A 17,932-nucleotide genomic window follows, 5' to 3' on the forward strand; every position below is an offset into this window, starting at 1 on the left:
CATCTCATCCAATTAAAAGTGCGGCTCAAGACCTTGCTTCATAGGTGGAAATTACCACCAAAGAGGTCAATGGGAGCACATTCCTTGCACGCTATTGGAAATAAAAATGAGAGGAAGTTTTTAGTGAGTGGTTCATAAAGGTTGTGCTCTAATGTACTTTCATTGGCTCTAACTGTCCAATGGGTGCGATTTCTGAAATACAGCTTTCGATACACTTTGGGACAATCTGGAACAAAGCGTACTTTGTAAACCGGAGCGTATTAGGGGTGCGCGTGATTACTCATGGAACTACAGACAAATCATGCATTTTCACTTTCACTGTTCAGACACCGATATGGACCGTGATAATGTGGCAAGCAGTCGGAATAAAATGACCCTAGTAACTTTGTATGACACCGAAAATATGCAAATCCTCACTATTGTGGAGCAAACCTTGGCTGAATTCATCCCTGCGTCAATTACCAGCCATGTAACTTGGCGCACACACATCATTCAAACGTAGAGCGAGCCACTGACATGTATTTTGTGTGACGCAGCGGCCACTTGACCTGAGAATAATAGCGTTGCGAAGGCGAATTTCCTATCGCATGCTCTGATCGAAGCAGACGACAAACGCGAGCAGACGACGGGTTGGCCTACGGGCACAGCTTGTGATTGGTTGTGAAGCAATACCCTCTACATCAGCTCATTCGTGACGTTGCCAAAACATTTCTTTCATCTGGCACGCCTGTCGTGTTCGTCATATCACCCCCCTCGCACATGAGAGCAAATTTTGTCATGCCGTGAAAATAGCGCAAGTACTTTCTAAGAGCTCTTTTACGTGCTGCGCAGTTGGCGAAAACCACATGGCGTCCTAAACAGCATATCGGTCGGTGCGACTTTCAGCAAACACTTCTCGCATGAGTTACTTCAGCGTTCGACCGGATGCGCTGTGATTACGGCAGCTCTTTCGGTGCGTGTAAGCAGTGCGGAAAGTTGCGGCAGTGCAATGGTGTACGGTGAAGCGCAGCGAAGCCTGTGCGTCGGTGCGGTTATCAAGCGGGGATCGGCGTCGGTGTATCGACGGCAACTAGCACTCGAGAAGCCTGCAATGTGTGTTTGTGTGCCAGTAACAGTTCGTTTGCTTGACCTTCCAGTGTCTCTGTTGGGTGCTGTGTGACATTTCGGATTGACAGCATTTTGGCACGTTACTTGAATGACCCCAAGTACGTACGGAAACGTATGAACTACGCGCTGTGTTCGGTTCTTGCTTCGCCACTGGTTAGCCCGTATGCTTCTATTTTTCTGAGAGCAATTTAGTGTTCGGAATTGAAACGATGTTTGTTGTGAACAGTGGTGCTGTGTTGACGTTCCAAGACTTGTGAACAAGCTGTGCTCGTGTGACCGAAAATCGAAAGACAGCGTTGATAACTGTTTTGCCCTGCGACGTTGTGGTGGTGGAGCTTGGCGCTTTTGTTTGTTAATTCGTCACTTCGCCTTTTTGTGATAACCATAGTCCTAGCGCTGTGATGTGGTGAACCAAAGCTGCGAGATGCTACATTCTGTAGTGGATCGTGTTACTATGGCAGCGCGTCTAGACTGTTATTCGGTAACAACTTGAGAGTTCTATGTGGCAGCGAGAGCCCATGAACGTCAAGCTTGCCTCCGGCCCCCAGAAAGAGCAAAGATTTCACCAGTGCCTTGCTTTGGATGAAGTTGTAGGCCAATACCGCCCAACTTCAGGTTTCCGAGTTCGTCTGGCCATCGTTTTGCACGGCACTGGAGCCTTGACAACAGCCGGTCAAGGCCAGTTCTTACACTTTATCAATGGACGTGCACGCCTGGCCAGCCCTTCATTGCTGTCATCAGCAGCTTCCAGTCTGCAGATGCCTTTGCCTGTTGGCCATAAAGCACACTTCGTTGCTCATGACATCGATGGCTACTAAATGCTGCCATCGCTGAGTTCACCTTGAAGAACTAAATTTCACTGGTACTATAATTCACGCGCCCCGCCGCGGTGGTCTAGTGGCTAAGGTACTCGGCTGCTGACCCGCAGGGCGCGGGTTCGAATCCCGGCTGCGGCGGCTGCATTTCCGATGGAGGCGGAAATGTTGTAGGCCCGTGTACTCAGATTTGGGTGCACGTTAAAGAACCCCAGGTGGTCTAAATTTCCGGAGCCCTCCACTACGGCGTCTCTCATAATCATATAGTGGTTTTGGGACGTTAAACCCCACATATCAATCAACTATAATTCACGCAGTACCATAACGTGTGCAAGTTTTTGAGCCCATCACTGGTTATGTTTCTCTATGGTAAGTTGAAGCATGAAAAATTTACTACTACTGTTATATACATACATATATTATGAAGCAAATACATCAGATTTTGTGATTTGATACAAGTGAGCTCTTGTTTGATTACGAGGTTGGGCCTGTCGATTTAGGACGTTTGATAGTTGGAAAGTTAATGTGAATTTATTTTCCGGAAGCCAGGTTGCATTTAAGAAATTTATGTTATTTGTGAAAATTAGTTCTATAGACGATTACCACTGTGGTAGCACTATACTTCCCTAGGACATATATATTGCGGTACGTAAATTTTACATGAGGCTTCAGTTAATTTCAAAGTGATTATAGCAGATTTTGGTCACTTTGACGAAGTGATAGCTTCGTCAAAGAAGTATTAGAAGTGAGTGCTTTTATTGATTGTTTTTAAATATCTCGTTTTTGGCTCTTAACAGATCGCAGAGATTGGCTTGTTAAGGTCCTGTGATGCATCGGTTGCACACACTGGCACATCAATCCTCATCATGACTTGGAGCACCTGTACAAAAATAGGAAGGACAAGTGTTCCCTGACTGTGGAAGTCTATGTCACTGCTGGGACTGTTATCATTCAGCGGATGTGGCCTGGAAGCATGCATGGCAGCCTCATCTGGAAGGACTGTGATCTGCTTGGGAGCTTCGAGGGCACAAAACTGCCTATAGGCTGGCTGCAAGGTTAGTTTTTCTTTAATCCATTCGATTATGTGAACAACACTTACTGTGCACGAATTGAAAACCCAAGCATGGTTGCTTGCAGTGCATACCTGTAATATTCTCACGCATAATTCTTATTCAACAGTTACAGAACTAAATAGCAAGACAATTGAGATTGTTGAAAGTTGAAAGCCTGCAGCTTATGAATTAAAGTCCAATCATCTAAGACCCAAAAGCTGGTGCTTCTAAACGAGCACAAATACTTTGATTCCTTATTGAGCTCTCGAGCTTGTGACTCCCTCGATGGATCGAGTGCTCTGAAAGGAAATAGCAAGTGGGTGAAAATCGCCTGGCTGTTCACAACTTGCAAGGAGAAAGACCTATTGAACAAGCCTCAGACAACATAGGGCCAGTAACTGCATCTTTTACTTCATGTAGCTTTTTCTCTCTCGGTGATGTGGCTTGTTGTGTTTAAGCCGAACGTGTTCACCACGATTGCATAATGATTTATACTTTTCTACAAATTGTACCTGACCTAAGTATGCATTGTAGATCTCTAATGGTGACGTTCAGTGTGTTTCAAAGCCATGATGTGACGAGGTTTATTAGTCGATAACGACAATGGCAAGACAGCATGAAGAACCATCCAGCAGAGATCAGCACAGCAGCGAGCTTAAGCACGAGTCGAGAGAGCCGGGCGTTGGCGATGCTGCTCGCAGCAGGCACATCTTCATCACAATCGCCCCCGCTGAAAAAAGAGCCATCCTGGCGACTTAAGAAGTTTCAGGCAGAGGCTCATGGTATGGTTTCAGTCGGGAAACATGGACGATGTCACGTGCGTGCCGGCGCATGTTGTCCTACCGGGAAACTGGCTCAATTAGGAAATTACCAGAGAGGTTTTCTCCAAAACAGTGTAAGGCCCCTCGCACCGGAGGACAAGTTTCGAGTAGAGTCCCGGTATCATTTCTATGTCTGTGGCTAGTCTACTTCAGCAGCAGTGCGATGCAGCCAGCACACATGCAAGCCAAGTCATGGAGCGCTTCTTTGGTGTTCAGTGCAGGACGCAGCATATCCATCCGGCAAGACACTGGTATCACCAATGATGGAGAGTGTTGGTGGCACCTGTAGGAGCCCGTTGTGTTTGTTGCGCATGAATATTTCCCATGATGAAGTGCATTTTTGAAAGGTTTTCTTCTTTTAGAATAATAGATGTCGGCAACAAGCACACTCATAATACACAAGTGCTTTGTGTCTTCTAGACTGCCCATTTGCTCCTATACGTGGTATCGTGAGCTGGCTATGTTAGACAGCCTTATGAACAAGTTATGAACATTGGCTGTTGTGTTGTAATGCAGTCTAACTTCTGTTTCTTAGTGAACGTATTTGTGGTCTGCTTCTCGCACCTAGTGTAGTCGAAATAGAAGAAACTTTATTGACTTTTTATGCCTGGTAGAAGTTTTATGCCTTCATCTATAACATTGTAGTTTTGCTCTTGTATCATAATAAAATAGATTTTCAGTTTTCACTGTTTGTGTGTGTCTTGAGGCTTGTCATTGGCTTCTAAAAATATGACATCTGTAAATATGAGCACATAGTTAAAAACTAAACACTCTTGCATGTAGCATGGTTGTAACAATGATCTGTATTTTTCTAACTTCCAGCAGTAACAAGGGATCCGGTGCTCCACGGTCATGTGCAGTGTATCAAGAACAGAGCACAAAAGACCAACAAGTATAAAGGGACCGCCAGTGACTGTTCTCCTGCTCAAAGTTTACGACAGCAAAAGGAGCACATTTGGATGTCAGGAGCAGTTTGAATTGTATACGTAGTACCATTCTGCGCAGCTGCAGCTTAACTTCTTAGCAGTTCATTATTCAGCAGTTTCTTTGCTTGCATTCTGAATTATTATATTTGGCATAAAAGATACCAAATTATGACACTAATTTAAAGGCTGTTGTAGTGTTAGTTGGCGAATATTTTTGATCTGAAGTTTTTCACATGCGTGTTAAGTGCCTGCGTGTCTCTGCATTTACCTGTTATAAATCACAGCATCCATGGTCGACAATGGTAACGGTGTTTGCATTCTTTGTAATACAAGAAGTAAAGCCTTGGATGCTGTAATCTAGTACTTAGTCGATGTAATCCTCCAGCCTACACTCATTGGTTTAGCACCAATGATGCCATGAGTGGATAAGCTCTGGGAAGTGAATCATTGGGAATTATTTTATTTGGAAGGAAGAGGATCATCACTTCTCCTAGTATATCTTAACAGTAGATTTTAGTGCTTGTGTATTGTTATCCCACTGCCTGTCCGTCCTTCAACAGTCTACTTATCTGTTTCTACTGTGTAAGTGTAACTTTTTAATGCATACTTTGCTCGGATAGGTTTTTTCATAATGTTAACGTGTACTGTGCAAGTGACTTATCATCTGTGCAGCTTTACTTAGACTAGATATAAAAGTATCTATTTTAATTTATATGTAGCTAAAGCATGCATTTACTTATCTTTTTCTAGGTGCCTGTACGATTGTTTAGCCCTACAAAGGTACTGGTATACTCTAATATTAAAGCTGGCATCTTTAAATACTTTGTTAGAGCAGTAATAATGTGTTTATAACCATTATAACTATTCTCAGATAAGCTGTAAAACTGTATGAAAATGTATTTATATTTTTCTAACTGTGTTAAGGTAATTGTTTTTATGTTCTTTCATTGTGGGCCCTGTTTTATGAAAGTGACAAATTTTACTTTGCAGTGGCATAGTATTAGTTGTGATTTTACACATACGTGCTGAACAACATCGCAGTTGAGGCCAGCAGCAAGACATACATGCAGTGCACTGGAGCATCACCTCACATAATTAGTGTACAGTCTTTCCCCACCAGTAAACTGAATATTTTTCAAGCAGACTAATGGACAGCTGTATGGGAACTGTGTTGATGCCCAAACTTTGAAGTCTTCTTGAGGAGTGTTTTTCATCATTTTTGTCCAAGTGAAGTAGCTACCCAAGGCCACAACTGGTGGGAATGTGGTGGTTTCCTCTCTCCAAAAGCACTCCTACCAGCTGCCTCAATGTTATTATGGGGTGAATTCACGAACTGAAAAAATAATTGGTCTTTGTTTTCTTGGCCGAAAGAGTCACTTCCACCGTTGAGCCACCACGACGCGCCAGAAGAGAAACTGTTAGCTAAATAAAGTTGATTCTACTTTTGAGAAGTGTTTTGGGGAAACAAAATGGCGCTTATAGCTGTCAATATAAACACTGTTTGCACCAAGGAGCTTAGTAGCTTATAATTGTATTATTCATGTATTGTCTAGAATTTACTCACGCTGTGCCAACTTTCAGCCCAAGTGTCCTAACATGCTTTGTTAGTGGGTTGTGAATGAGCCAGGCTATGTAAATAAACAGAGGGATATTGCAGACATGTACAAAATATTGATGCACAGCCCTTTTCTTTAGCAAGATATTGTCAAGGGCTTTATTCTTTTGTTTTTTAAAAAAACTGCTTGTCACTGGGCAGCAGCGGAAAACTATGCATCAAGCTTTTGTGAGATGGTTCGAGAAACACCGTGTTCAGGCATAACAGTGCCGGTGAATTTCTCACGTAAGTTACTTTCTGTAGTATATTCAAAATGAGTGTATTAGAATCGTTGTTTTATAGCCATTCATTTTAATATTTACACCTGAGTGTTTGTTTGTATGTATGTATGTATGTATGTATGTATGTATGTATGTATGTATGTATGTATGTATCTTTTAAATGAGAATACGCTTATCATTGGTGAGTAAGTTTGGTAATAATTTGGCTGAATTTGTTTCTAGTTCTTTTTCTTCTGAGCCATTAAACATTTCAATTTGTTTTGTACTGCATAAAATAAATGTAACCTTACACGAAATATGTGTGTTCGAAGAAGTTGTTTCATTTGCCATCCTACAGTCATGGGCAAGAAATTGCGTAAAATGAAACGAACCCGCGAAGATTAGTTTGGAGCGTAGCTATTCCAAATGCATATCTTGTACACATTGCGTTGGTCGAATATGTCGATTTCAACATATCAATTTTATCAGAATAAGCAAGCTATCACCCGTGGTTGTGTATGTGTGTGATAATTATGTATATTGTAATACCGGTTGGCAATTACAATTAAGGTCACAAACCTAGTCAAGCTGAATACACGAATTTCGTCCACCCCTTTCATCTGCACTGAAACTGTTGTTAATAAAAAATAAACTTTGGTTTAAAAATTTATTCAATTACCCAAAGCAGAGTATCTCTCTATCACACAATTCTAATTGCCATTGTTGTGTTTCATTTTTGACCATAGGGGACCCTCTCAGCAGAACTCGATTAACTGCTATAGTTATAGTTCATTTTAACCATTGACAGCGACATTACACTGAAGCGCGCAGCATGACAGATAGCAGGAGAGAAGACACAAACTAATCACTCTCCTTGTGTCTGCTCTAACTGTCCGTGCTCTTTGTTCTTGCTGCATGCGATGATGCCCACCAAATTAGCACGAAAGAGTGTCCCTGCAAAGGCTGTCAACTTGGCCGCAAACAGTTAACTCGCTGCATGTGTAGATTTTCTTCAAAACACCGTGACGACTGACGACTGATCGCTGGTCGAATATCCAAACACGTGAAAAGTAATATACCAGGTATGATATTGGTATTTCAGCACAGGACACTTTTGCGATAACAGAGGATGGAGGAGAAAATTATGAAACCTGCGTTATGTAATTTATGAAGGAGCATGGTACTGCGCTTTTGGGTCAAAAGAGGAGTGAAACAAGCAAGCGTGAAAGCCTCCTTCTTAAAAAATTTGTACCCGCCACCACGCATAATGTCAGGCCGGGCAACCTCTTGCAAAAAAAAAAATTGCTCGGTGACTCTGCGAATCGAACCAAATACCTCCTGGATTGTAGATGAACACTGTAACCGCTCGTACACTGCAGCAGTGCTTGCATTCACCCTATTGCTGATATATCGTCATTCCTTCGAATGATGCCAAATGCAAAAACGTCCGGCGAAACTTGGTCAAAAATAGAAAAAAATAGTTAGAATGCGTTTGCCCAAAGTTACTAGACGATAAAAACCGCCACGTGTGAGTGTATAACCTTGCGCTATTTACCGTGTACATTACTGTCACTACGTTGGGATAGCCAGCCCTAACGTAGGCTACCTTCTCATAATTTGCCAAATGTGAATAAGAAAATAAAAATATATATCGGCCTGTGACAACGCTAATCAACTATTATGAATTAACTGTCACAAGTGTCACTTTCACTAGATGAATAGTCAGTTTGTTTCTATTATCGTTATTTAAGGAAGACTTGGCTAATTAACTCACAACTCTCCTAATTAGCATTGATTCTCACATCTAAAGACGGTCACACTTCATCTCGCTTTCTGTGTGGCTGTCACTCCCTTAAAACGCGTACTCCCCTTTTTTATGCTCTCCGAGCATCTGACGCTGTTTGCGGAAACTTTTCTTGACGTCTGCTGGGCCAGAAAGTTGTCCTTATTATCTATGGATTTCAAACATTTGCGAAGCCGAAACGAGAGCCTCTCACTCTCTTTTCGTCTTTTTCGCACGCCTGATAGCGTCTATCGACTTCAAGACTCGCATACACGTCCCTTGCTTTGTTTGCACACTCAAACAACGCTGGACGAAATATTTGCACCGTGTTTTGTGAAAAGCATTAGCAATGAACAGCTCCCGACCAGTATCCCTCATTTTACGTAGACACATACCTAAGCGTAAGCGTATGCACGTTCTCGCATTCCGGCTTTATAAAAATGCTGCGGTGCATGGAACCAGCGAAATTCCACTCACAATTTCATTTGATTACTATTGTTATCTATTTCCGCACAATTTGTCTGCAGGCACAAGAGTCGCTCCTGTGTCTTGTAATAAGAATATTGTAACCAAGGCTACCTTTTACTATAGGTACAAAACACCCTTACGTTCACCACTATACCATGCTCGATTGCACCGAATTAGTTGAGTAGCAGGCAGCTTTATTAATTGTAAGGTAACTGGTCGCGTTTAACAAGGGAAGATATTTGAGGCACAGTTTCAAACATTGCATGCATCGATTTATGCGTGGTTTCATTGATGTGGTGCACCTGGAGTGTTGTTTACTTGTACTTAGCGAGATAGTGCGTGGATTGCTGGATGGCTTAAGACCATCGAGCAATTTCGTTTTTAGCTACAGTCGTTGATGAAAGGCGAGTGCTTCGCTTTGCACAGCCCACCAAAACGTCTATTACAACGTACGCGGCGTCCCGTAAGCGCTTTAGCAGACGCTCGCGGAACTGAAACTCAGATGCAGCAAATCATTGGCTATCATCGTATACTCTCGATGCTAGATGCTTTGCGTGCTACCTTGATATTATCGGCACATACTTCTTTCTTTCCTTGTCGTTTCATCGGCTATCGTGTGTCCTCCTCGCCCTCTTAAGTGCCGAAAAAGTTAAATTCGTATCACGCTATAGTAATTCCTCCAGATAAGAGAATTCTCGGCTAAGAAAATGCGTAGCCAAGAAAAAGCTTTGTGAAGTTTACCCCTGTGCTGCTCCGGGGTTACTGTAGGCGTTCGGTGTGGGCGTAGAGGACCTTTTGTACACTTTTCCACGAAGTAGGTTGTTTAATTGAATCTGGGATTGTTTGCAGGTGCGCAATGACAAACTGAAGTTCGAGAACGGGTTTGGCGTGTCTGTGGCATCGTTTATGGAGGTTTTTATTCTATATTTATGTTGAAGTATTATTGGTTGGAAAACAGATGTGTGTGCTCACAAGCTGAGTGTCTGTACCGGTACGATTGTCTCACCTGTACCAATTAAAGTTTTAAAGTGAGAGCGTTACAGAGCTCGTTTCGCAAAAAATTACGGCATTGGCGTGGTTTGTTGCAAGCGAAAAATGCGTGACTCAAAATCAAGAAGGTGCGAAAAATAAATGAATAAAAAAAATTCCTGGATGAAAGCGCGGATCGAATCGTGCCAATTCGAGTCCAAGTGAAGATGAAATCTGGGTCAGTTGCGTGGCAAGCGGATGTTATACCACTAAACCACATATATGCTTGTGCAGATATACAGTGAAAATAACTTTTTAGCATAGAATTGCAGTGAAAGTATCACACACTTCAGAAACACAACAGACTTGTATGCATGCTTCTCAATAGAACATGTATATTGCTGTAATAATGCGTGGTACAAGTGCCTATTGCCGTCGGGTGTCAGTGCAATGTGATTATCATAATGAGTTTTCGGCCTAAAGATGGTCACCCACTACGAAACGTACACAAACCTCTGTCCCTATTTTCTAAAGGCCACGTAGTGGTGCATACCAAGTTCAAAAAGGCTTCCTGGACTGAACGTCTGAAGTGCGCACTAAGAAGAAGGTATAGCCATCGCGTTCCACTCCTATAGAAGAATGTTTATGATCGTCAAATGTTTTCTTCAGCTCAGTTGATTGCGACGTGAGCATGATCCTGGATTGTATTGTTGAAATGTGAATAGTTATCTCGTGCTGGAAAATCTCAATAGACTCGTGGATTCGGGCAAGAATGCGCTCAATTTATTTAAGAAGGTTGGTGCGTGTCTGTAGTTTACCATTGAGCTTCCTATAGTGCCATAAGTATGTCGACGTGTGGCAGAAGAGGAGGACGAAGAAAAATGAAAAATTAAAAATAATATCAAACGAAGATATTACTAAAATAACCTTTTAACTACTCTGGATGAGCAGAGCTCACACTGCCCAAACTGTCACCAAACTGCTTTCGACGAGCACTATAGTTACCCTAGCCACCTAGCGCAGAATTACTGTATATGCTATACCTTTAGGCAGCAGAGTTGCGTATACCTTTTCCTTCCACCGCTCCCACCGCTGTTGGGCGAGGGCTGTCACGTGGTGTAAAGTGACGTCAAATGTTCAAATTCACATGGCCGAGCCAACTTTACGTGCACGATGGCGCGGCGCCCGCGCCAACTTCAGTCTCATCGTGACAGCAAATGGGGGCGCACGTATAACTTTTATGCTTCTTTACATTACCGTGTTACTGGATAGAATGTCTAAGTGTGCTGATATTTACAGAGCATAAACGCTTACGTAATGTACACTACCCACCGGATAGGCGTTAGCTTGCGGTGCTATCTCGCAAATCCACCTTTGTTTTTAGGAACTTGCGAAACCAGCACTGCGGAGACTCTAGACATCCATCGAAAACAGGCCCCGGAAACTCTCAAGTTCATGCGATCACCTGTAAGGGGTGGAAAAATCAACAGCGGCGCGTTACAGCTTCAAGCAACCCAACTGGATCACCCTTCCGTTATGCAGCGCAGAGGCACCGCCATTCGCGCTATTGCACTTTGTTGTATAGAGCTCTCGTCAGGGCCAAGTTTCAATTCAAAATATTCTTCAGATAACCGAATACTATACCTTGTATATTGCTGCACCTAAATACAACGAAGTGCTGTTTATAGTATGTATCTTTGCTTTGCCAAAGATCGCGTCTACTTTTTGAAATAGTTTTTGCTCCGGGTGACTAGTACTTTCAGTAGCCAATCGACATCAATACTCTCATTTGAAAGTATGCGGCGGCCAACGCAAGGTAATGGTGTGCGATGCAATTGAATGGCTTCGCGTTGTTTCGTTTTGCTGTAAATATTTTGAGCTACTGCGTCTAACACCGTCGTTTTTGTTCTGGTGTTCGTTTTTGTTCTGAACACCCGTCTCAAGCCCGGAAATACACGGACCGGTGAGTCTGTTACGTCTGTTTGCTACCATTAACGTGGTTTCTATGTTCCATTGGATTTGCGGCATTTGTGAACCGCGCTAAACATCGCTTCTCTGTCTTTTTAGGCATCAGGCTCACGCTTCGCGACACTGCGGTGATCATCTCATCGCTGAGAACGGTGAATCGTCACAATTATCAACTGCTATTGATACTGACGGCGCTTGAATCGATTACTGATTGATTGATATGTGGGGTTTAACGTCCCAAAACCACCATATGAAGATGAGAGACGCCGTAGTGGAGGGCTCCGGAAATTTTCGACCACCTGGGGTTCTTAACGTGCACCCAAATTTTAGCTCACGGGCCTACAACAATTCCGCCTCCATCGGAAATGCAGCCGCCGCCGCCAGGATTTGAACCCGCGACCTGCGAGTCAGCAGCCGAGTACCTTAGCCACTATACCACCATGGCGATCGGATCGACTACTGAGCTTCACGTGATTCGCGTGCCTCGGCACTAGCTGGATGCAACTATACTACAAAGGGCCCTGTGGACTGGGCATTGTTGCGATTTGCGATATTTGTGAACAGCGATAAACATCGCTTTTCTGAATTTTCTGGTGAGTGTTGGTTTTACCATGTGAACTGTATCAAATTACTCGCCGCAAATTCCAAACCTAGTAAACTTAGGGTGTTGACATTGTTACATATCGAGCGCGCATAGGTAGTTCCAATCACCGACTGCTGTGGAGACCGCGTGAAGGTTTTCGCTTTCAGACAGCCGTTGGTTTCATAGCTGCGTGGTGCCCAAGGGGGTGGCTCATTTTTCTCGTGTTTTTTGGTGTTCATCTTGTAATATTTTGTGATGACGTCGAACTAAACCCAGGCCCTGACAAGATGGATAAGGTTATTGAAGCCCTAAAGATGTTGAAGGTGCACTGAAAAAAATTTCAAAAGGAAATGAACAGTAAGATGAAGGACTTTGTGTTGGGCATAACAAACTTTAAAAATGCGTTTCGAAAGTAGAATCTTCGCTAGAAAATTGTGTAGCTAATCTCACAGCATTATCTGAACCTAAGTCATGTGTGGAGTACATCAAAGGCGATATATCAGCCTTCTCTGGTAAAAAAGACTAAAAAATAATAGAAGTCGTTGACGTCATAAACAATAATGCGCAGAAAAAAATTTGATATCTAAAGTCTTGTCTGAGGCTGAAAAATAGGGCTACGAAGCTTCTCAAGTCATAATTGTAAAATTTTTCAAAGGCCACCTTGGTGTCGATATAACGAATATTGAACGTGCGCATCAGATTGGGTCTCGCAAGCAAGGGCATCACTGCTCAGTAATAGTGAAGTTTCTAAACGACAAGACAAAGATCAGTGTTCTGCTTACTCTTACAAGCTAAAAAAGTCAAATCATTAGGAGTTCGGATAGACGAGGATTTTTCCTCTCGCGTACAATTAGCCAGCAAGAAACTTCGTGATTTTGCTCGGTCAAACTGTCAACCTCGTGAAGGTTCAAGCTATCAGTTGATAAGTTAAAGACAGGCAGGAAAATATATCGGTACGAACATTCTGCGGAAAACGTCGTAGAATGCACACAACGAGAAGACAACGTTTGACGCAGTCGCAACAAGCAAAAAAAGAACATTGGAGTACCTAAAGTTGATTGATATGTGAGGTTTAACGTCCCAAAACCACCATATGATTATGAGAGACGCCGTAGTGGAGGGCTCCGGAAATTTTGACCACCTGGGGTTCTTTAACGTGCGCCCCAAATCTGAGCACACGCGCCTACAACATTTCCGCCTCCATCGGAAATGCAGCCACCGCAGGAATACCTAAAGTCTATAATTTCAGCCATTTTTCATAGCATTCTTAATAAACAAGATCATCTCTATTTATTCATTTATGCATGTACATGATAATCGGAACCGATACATGGTTATACCCGAAATTAAAGACTGCAAACTACAAATTTCAAACCCTTTAGTACCTTTAGTAGAGACCGCATGGGAAATAAGGGTGGTAGTGTCGTAATAGCCACCAGAAAGCATATCCATGTTAAAGAGATACCTACGGAAAATATTCTCGAAATTGTTTTGCTTGCATGTTATTTACCAACTATAACTCTAGTTATCAGAGCATGCTATAGGTCGCCCGACTGCCTAAAATTGTTTATGAGAAACCGCAAAGTGTCTTAGGCCCCGTCCACTCCAAGTATAACCGCTCCTCTATCATTTTAGCCGGTAATTTCAACTTTCCAGGTATACAGTGATCTTATTTGAGCTCACCTTGCAGACGACACACACACGAATGTACATATTTCATCGACCTTTTGAAAATATTCAAGTTATCTCAAATGGTTCAAACGCCCAAATGTGGGGTTGTAAAAGTTGACCTGTTGCTAACAACACACGCTGAACGTGTTACTGTGGATATTCTAGAGCACATCAGCGACCATCGTGTTATACATTGTACCTTCAATGCACAAACTGTGAAAAAACTGCGACAAAAAAGGAGATTTATGATTACTCTAGAGCTGACGATGAAGGCTTCAACTCGGAGCTCTTTGAGTTTTACTAGTTATTCATGGAAATATATAAAACTTGTTCTGTGCAAAACAACTGCATTCATTTGCGAGATCAACCGTAAAGACTGCGTGAGAGATACGTTCCAAAAAGATGAATGTATGATACAGGAGACAAGCCAGGGTTTACCGGAGAGGTTAAGCGACGCTTGAATAAAAAGAAGCTATTGTTTAAAAAAGCAACGCGCACTAATCCCTGCGACGCTCGATCAGAATACCTTTTTTTGTCGAAAAAAATGTGCACAACATATTGAGACGGAAAAATATATTTTTCAACGAGGATATATCCTGATTCTTGAAAACACATCCAAAAAAAATTTTCGAATATCAATTCTCCAGCACTCTCCGAAGAATTACCATTGTTTGAGCTGAGCCTGGTGCTGAAATTGATGGAAGTGACATTGCTGATGGGTTTAAGGACTTCTTTAGCAATGTATTTTATGAGGAAAAATTTCTGAATATGTCGCAACTGTTTTCCAATATTTTAAAAGTTATAGAGTGTGTTAATGTCCCTGCGATGGTATTGTGAAAGCCATCGAGAGTTTTAAATCTTTTTCTAGTCCAGGTCCTGATGGTATTTGTACAAAGATACTAAAACTAAGAAAACAAAAACCATGCTCTTATACACACACTACTGTTTCAACAGCCTCTAAGCACTGGCATCACTGCAGATGACTGGAAATAAGCCCATGTGATACTAATATACAAAAGTGGTGACAAGAACAAACTAACTAGCTACAGGCCCATATCATCAACTTTTCTTGTGTGCAAACTACTCGAACATGTCTTATTGTCTCAAAAAATGCAGTACATTACAAGTAATTCCATAATTTTTCCTAACCAGCACGGTTTCCAACGTGGCCAATCATACATGTCGCAGCTTTTCGATTTACAGACATAGATATGAACTAGTAAAAACCGACGCCCTTTTTACTAATTTCACGGAAGCATTTTACTACGTGCCCCATAACCGCTTACTATAGAAAATGAGTCCAAATAACATTGGTTAAAAGGTACCCAACTGTGTCAAAGAATATATAAACAACCAACGGCAAGCTGTTGTGATTAACAATGTTGGTTCATCATTTCAACCTGTTATCTCCAGAATGCCCCAGGGTTTTGTTTTAGGAGCAACTCTATTTCCCATTTATATAAATGATATTCTTCAAGGCATACGTTCACAAATCCGGCTATATGCAGAAGACTGCGGTTTGTACCGACCCATAAGATGTAAGGATGACTGTGTTAAGCTACAACATGACTTGTATACGCTTGAAAGATGATGTTCACAATGGCAAATGGGTGCGAATACTACTAAATTTAAGCTCATGAGACTGAACACCTCCAGCCAAATTATGGGGGAAACTTACATTCTTAACGGTGAAGCCTAGAAAGCACAACATCGTTCAAATATCTAGGCATTCATCTGTCCCCTAATTTGCCTTGGCAAAATCATGTGAATTTTGTTGTTTCTGTGACATTGCAAACACTTGGCTTCTTTCTTCCTACGTTTCGTCAGGCTGACAGTAGTACTAAATTTTCGCATACACTACCTTATTCCGCCTGAAACTTGTAAACGCTTCTTTAATACGGAACCCGCAACACATGTGTCTTGTGAACAAGCTGTAATCTTCGCAAAACGAGTAGCGTGTTTCGTTTTGCGCAATTATTCACGGCAATCTAGCATCACAAAAATAAAGTATGAACTTGGTGTCACCTCCTTGCAGACTACAAGAAAAATATGCGTGTAAGCCTTTTTTCATCAGATTTTTCTTCAACCAAGTAGATTTTCTCGAGCACACTTCGTACCCACCGAAAAGGTTTTTTCCCGTATCAATCACAAATTTGAGGTTGAGCAACATTTTACTCACACTAACCCATTACAGTTTTCATGCTTACACCTAGCTATCTCAGAATAGAATCATCCCCCCAGTATTACAGCTGAAATAACTGACCACGCAGTAGTTGAAAACTCTTTAATTGAGGCGTTTTTATAAAGATACATCTTAGCCTATAAGTATTAGTGATTATTCTTAACACAAAAATGTGTATCCTAATCACTTTGTCGCGACGCCTGTATATGCAAGAAAATGTGTGCATTATTCTTGTATACCGAAAGAAATGCAGTTGGTTGGTGTCAATTGATGAGAAGTGTACTGCTAGAAATTTCTATCTTGCTTCACTGTTTCCCCGCAGGGGCATCTACGTGAGCAGGCGTTTGGTGTGTAGTGACACCGCGGATAAGAGCAAACGGGAGTTTCGACTCCCTTCCACGCCTAGCCGTGCGTGGCTGTGCCGTGTCCGGGGAAAGGGGGATCCTGGGATTTGAGCCGACGCCGGCTAATTGGACCTTTAAGGCCCCCTAACAGAGACAACACACCCCTTTGGCCCTGGCTTCATGCAGACGGCACCCCTGGGCTGACCCACCCAGGGAAAATCACCCAGACACCTTTTCCTACCTTTTTACCTACACCTTCGTCTTGCCCTCTCACTTTACATCGTTTATGTCTTCTCTCTTCTAGTCACTACTAATTTTTCTGGTGGCAAGGATTGACCGTGTGTGGTCATACCACCTTGTTATACAATATGAGGTTATAGCAGCGGCGTACGACTGGCGTCGTGCAAACTCTTTTATGAAGCTCTGCCACGTCCCCCTAGCTGTAAGGCTCCATGGTGAGCGGTCGGCACTGTTGCCGAACTTTCCGAACTATCAGGAAGTTGAGACGGAAGCGTGCTCTCAACTCCCTGATCGACTTCTAAAAAGAGGTCGCACCAAAGTTCCATTTCATTCGAATCTTCAAACCGACCTAAACAACTTTCCCATTTCCACGTTTTGCATAGCGAAAGAAGTACAACTCTGCGTAAACAGTCCCCCTTCTTGGCGGTGATATCCCTAGTCGAAGAAATAGGATGATAATGATGTTGTTTGATGTGTTGTGGCACAAGGGCCATTTCACGGCCAAGAGCGCCAGTTAATCTTACTAAAAATATGGACAATGATTGTGACAAGCGGCTGTATAAGGGCCATAAAATTCCTCGCCGTAAGGCGCGTAAAAACATACAAGTAATAAAATCATGATCATGCAATGAAAGGTGTGTGTGGTGTGAATAGGTGACAAAGTCTGTGATGATGAAAAACGATGGTGGACATGTATGGCATTAGCACAGGTACCTCACTAGTTCATACCCTTGCGTCCAAGGGCCGCGAGGCAAGTGCTTTTTTGTGTAGCCACCGCAGCAAAAACCTCTCTGGAGACCTCGTGCTACGGAGTGCCCGGGTATATGATATGAAAATTATGAATTTCTTTTAAAAATGCTAACAACGATTTATGGCTAAAAAACGGTTCCCTACCGACGAACATTGCAGGGTGTAAAGGTATATGTTGTCAGTAGGGTAATGGAAAATGTTGTTTTCTCAGAGTTTCTAAGTGTTTGCACTGGATTCACATGTGAAGGACTGTTAATGCTTCACCACATCTGTCACACATTGGTGGATCGCCACCGGACAAAAGATATGTGTGTGTCGTTTATGTGTGTCCTATCCTGAGTCTCGTTAGTATTACCTCTGTATGACGCGATTTCGATACGGGCAGCCAATGACCAAGGTGTGGCTTAATAATGTGTAGTTTGTTTTGTGTGTGTGTAT

At 42.5% G+C, this 17,932-nt stretch overlaps 1 long non-coding RNA gene across 1 annotated transcript; it reads left to right on the top strand.

Moving 5' to 3' along the window:
* The first annotated feature begins 2,278 nt into the window (after nucleotides 1-2,278).
* On the top strand, nucleotides 2,279-6,853 carry LOC142769407 (uncharacterized). Its single transcript, XR_012885829.1, has 2 exons — nucleotides 2,279-2,977; nucleotides 4,618-6,853. It is a non-coding gene; the product is annotated as an uncharacterized LOC142769407 (long non-coding RNA).
* Nucleotides 6,854-17,932: the final 11,079 nt, after the last annotated feature.

Source organism: Rhipicephalus microplus, chromosome 1 (assembly GCF_043290135.1).
Source record: "Rhipicephalus microplus isolate Deutch F79 chromosome 1, USDA_Rmic, whole genome shotgun sequence".
Classification (NCBI taxonomy): domain Eukaryota; kingdom Metazoa; phylum Arthropoda; class Arachnida; order Ixodida; family Ixodidae; genus Rhipicephalus; species Rhipicephalus microplus.